The sequence below is a fragment of the Rissa tridactyla genome, chromosome 12 (genome assembly GCF_028500815.1).
Source record: "Rissa tridactyla isolate bRisTri1 chromosome 12, bRisTri1.patW.cur.20221130, whole genome shotgun sequence".
NCBI classification, from domain to species: domain Eukaryota; kingdom Metazoa; phylum Chordata; class Aves; order Charadriiformes; family Laridae; genus Rissa; species Rissa tridactyla.
In genome coordinates this window covers 9,779,093-9,783,651 of record NC_071477.1, presented here as the reverse complement: position 1 = coordinate 9,783,651, position 4,559 = coordinate 9,779,093, and positions in this window count along the sequence as shown.

Here is a 4,559-nt window from a genome sequence, read left to right as displayed (position 1 = left end):
GGGGGGGGGGGAAGAAAAAATTAAAAAAGCAAAATCAACCCACCCTCAAGACCGATAACGTGTTCTTGTTTTCTTGGGTAGTGAACAGGCCGTGATACTACCAGCATTCCTGCAATGTTGGCAGCACATACTAAAGCAAAGTTCTAACTCCCTTTTCTTGATATAAGTATGTGCTAAGATAAGAGTCATCCTCTCAGTGAGCCAGACGTTTCATTCCAAAATTCTCTGGTGAGGCCAGAGCATATTCTTTCTCTCAGCTGACTTCTGCTTTCAGAAAACTTGTTTTTCCTCAGGCTCTCGGTAGCTTGCTTGAATGGCCTTCTATCAGGCTGCGTTCCTTTGATTGTTGCATGGACTTTTCACTTGTTCCATGACCTTAACATTGTCCAGAAAGGGTAGGCCAGAGCAGAGCTGTCAGAGCGTGTCTGCACTGTCGCCAGCACCAGTTTTAACCATAAGGCATTGTGCGAGATTCCGGCTCGAAGCTAGTCACAGCCATCTATTTGTTTACAGTTCTTCACCCTTTTCTGAAGTTCGCTCATTCTTGTACAGAAAAGGTTTTTCATTCAGTGAGCTTCTCTTCATCAGTCCCGAGACGGCGTGCTTCAAGCTGTCAAAAATGCTCGCGAATCTCTTCGAAAACATTTTGACAAAATGTTGGAAGAAGTTTGCAGCGCGGCATCTATGTACCTCGCTCGAGTAGATAGCAGAAGCAGCTGGGCTGCAGCAGTGTGGAGGTTTAGGCATCCAGCTCCATTTGGTGGAGTAAATTGTCTCGTCTGACACAGAGCTGCCTCCGCCGGGCTGCCCACGGCCGGTCACGCAGGGCGAGTTTGGATGCAGCTCCAGAATGGCTTGGTGGTTTCCTTGTCCCAAAGCTCCCCATATCAAACTGATTTTTGTCTTAAAACGGCTTAATCCTTTCTTCACAGAAGCAATAGTATCTCTTAATACCTGCTACCTGCTTTGTGGATTCCATCAACAAAAAAAAAGCCAAGAGAAGGGTCATGCACATTCTTTTAGCCCTCAGCAGAAGTATTACAAAGGCATTTTCTCCTGTTTTAAGCATTTGCTTTTAAAATTATGAGGATGTTAACTGATAAAGGTACGCTCCAGGCATGACTTCTCTGTGAAAATTTAAATCCAGCTAGCTAGCTATCAGAAAGCAGGATAAATGCTTTATTTCCTCTTAGCTTTCTACCCTTACTTATTTAAATGCAGTCATTATTGCCATTAGTATAATGTAGAGGAAACGCGAGGTGTTCTGGGGGAATATGGGCTATAATAGCAGGTACCGGCCAGTACGTGAAAAGCTCAGTGGCTTCTGTTGACAGCTGGTTGCAAAATGACTGTAGGCTTTAAAATTTTTATCTCAAAGTAATAATCTTCTAATTCGCACAAGGTCAAAGCTTATGCTGGACTTACTGTATTGTATTCAAGATGAGAATAGAACAAAATACTTTATTATTAAGGTAATAAATCTTAAGGGAAAGTAAAAGATATTTTGTTACAAATGAGTAACATGTCAGAAAAGCAGCATAAAGGGGTTTTAGCACAGCTAGTTCGTATATTTAGCTTCCTAGTAAAAAGTTTTCATTTTCTAAAGCTGTGAAGAGAAATTCACACTCTGTTTTTGTGCCTGATGTAAAGGGGTATTTTGAAGTAAGTATTTAACAAAGAAAATATATTAATAACAAATATCAGATTTCTACATGAACATCTGAAAATACTGTAATTACAGTACTGCTTTCTTCATGAAAGAGAATGAAAGTTTCAAATATTTTGCAAATCATTAGCTAGAAATATGTCTCTGTCCTTGTTTGAACTGCTGCATAAAGAAGAGTGGAATCGTCTTTTGTAATGTTTTTGAACAATTATTAATCATACACATACTAGAGGAGTAAATATCCTTCAGCTGAAAGGACAAACGTGTTGGATGTTTGAGGTGGGGCGCCAAGTGTTCCTTGGACTTTCGAATTACGTATGGATTTGCTTAAATTATGTTCAACTTCATAATCTGGCTGCAGATACTTTTTGTCCCAATCGTGCAGATTTTACACTTATCCAGGCATTCACAATTTTCTGGGAAAAGGTACCATAAAACTGAATTTTTAATGTAACTCAATCTGGGGAAAATAAAAAAAAAAAGCTAGCTTTTAATTCCCTGTCTCCACCTCACTCTCTACAGGAAACCTGCACAGATGTTGTTTCTGTTCTAGAGGGTATGAAGCCTTAGAGTAATGATTACACAACAGTTGGAATTTCATTTCCTTCTGAAATATAACTGTTGCTGGCTTGGAATGATTAAAGCATCTAACAGCACATATTATTATGCAACAGACCACAAGAACATATGAATAGGTGTTTAAGTGTGATATGGGATATATATCTATCTATACTTATATACTGGAGAATGTCTTTTAAATGCTATATTGTCAATTGATTTTAAGTGTATGATGTATTTTCTTTATGGTATCTTTGGAATCCATATCAGTATTAAATACAGCAATGGATATGGAGCTTTAGGTATACTGGGTTTTATTTCTAATTTGTTTTTGCTGAAACGTTGTAGTTGTGATTCTCCCGACTAAATATGAAGGCTTTTGCATTTACTGTAGAATTAAGTTCCATGTATTTGGTTAGTAAATGTTGTGGGCTGGATGCCACTTTTTGTTGCTGAACAATGGCAGTAATTACTGACTTGCAATTTAATGATGCCGTTGGGTTTAAATGCAATCTTGTAACTTAAAGTGTATTTTTACCTATTAAGAAAGATAAAATATTTCTAAAACAAAATGTTCTCATAGTATCTTTTTCTGGCAGAATGGATTGACCTATTCTAGCGCAACTGAGGACTGTTTAATACTGGACTGCAGTTCTTGCTGGCTTCTTTGCTAGTGCAGATTTGTTAGAAAAAGCAGTCATGTTGCTTTAAGAAATCATACAGGTTAGGAAAAGCATCTTTAAAATACTTAATGATACTTAACTTTAAAAAAAATTAATGATGGCATTTATTTAAATCTTGTAGGGCATTTTGATTGCTACAGTGACCCGGGCAGGAAAGCTTGTGCTGTGTCAGAAGTTGACCGGACAGCTGCGTGCTACTGCTAACCTCGTTAGCACTCTTCTTTCAAGAGCTACAGTATCTGAAGCAACAGAACAGTATTTAAAGGCTCAATTTGTCTGACAAATCTAAAATTATTAGAAATCATAGACTTTAGTCGTGGCATGCTGGAATTTTTGCTTTCTTAATGCAAAATAAATACATTCCCATCTTGGTTTTGACTTAGCTAATGTACATGGATTCACTCCAGGCAGTAATTTCAAGAGTCCAGCAGAAACAATCACAAAGTAAGTGAGAGCCATGGGTAAGGTAGCGGCAGTTAATTATTGACAGTTGTGGAGGAGGCTTTGGGAAATGGGGGGATGGCTGCAAAGAGGGCAAATTAAAGCTGTGCATAGGAACTAAACAATTTAGCTTACACGCCTTTTACATATACTCTTTAGATTCCAACGCAGAGCTTGAATTTAAGCGTACCCCAGTTAGCTGCCACGTTAAATAACGGCAGTTGTGTGCAGCTCTACACACAAATTGTGCAATTTTTTCCTGGGCAGTATCTGTTCAAAGGATTTTGCATGTATGTAGTTACTGGTTTATCTTAGGTTCAGCATGACTTTTCCTTCCCACCCACATGTTTTGAAATTTGAGATTATTTTTTTTTAAATACTTGTCCCTAGATGTGTTGGCTGACACTACCTGTTCTTTTCTTATTTGAAAACACCTTCACGCTGATGTTTAACCTGAATGCAGATTCGCCCTCGGCCTCGTTTCCTTTCTCTAAAGGCAGACCAGGCTTCCCCAGGCAACTTCTCCGTTTCTTTCCTTTCAGATTTTTCTCTTTCCCAGAAGTGCAGGGAGCAAAGTAGAAAAAGGGTATTTTATGCGCGTCTTTGCTTTATCCGAACAGCAACGAAGCACAAAGCGGGGCGGGCGGCCGCCGGGAAGGGCTCCATCCCCGCGGCCGCTTGGGCACCCACCCTCTGCCCGGGGGCTGCGGCCTGGCCGGTCCCGCCGGCCCCTCGCCGCGCTGCAGCCGCCTCGTACGTGGCCGCTGTCCCCGGCCCGGACCGCGGGCCCTCACGACGCCCCTCCGCCAGGGCCCTCGGATCGCCATCGCCCGCTGAGCGAACGGGGCTGCCGGGCCCCGGAGCGGGAGGGGGCCGGGCCCCGGGGGAAGGCGGCCGGGAGCGACCCCGCTGGCGGCGGCAGCCCGGCCCGCTCCTCCCTCCTCCGGTGCCGCCATGTTGTCCGGCTCCGCCGCGCGGGGCACGCCGGGAGCTGTAGTCCCCCGGCCCCGAGGAGGTAGCGGCTCTTTCCCTGGGCACGCCGGGACTCGTAGTCGCCGACAAGAAGGAGGTGCTCCCAGCCGGTCCTCGCGCCCATTGGCTGACAGCGCGGAGGGGGGCGGTGTCCGCGGGGGCTCGGCCGCTCTCGATTGGTTACACGCCTGCCCCGCCTCCCGGCGCGGTGCCGTCACTTCCTCCCCGGCCGGAGCTGG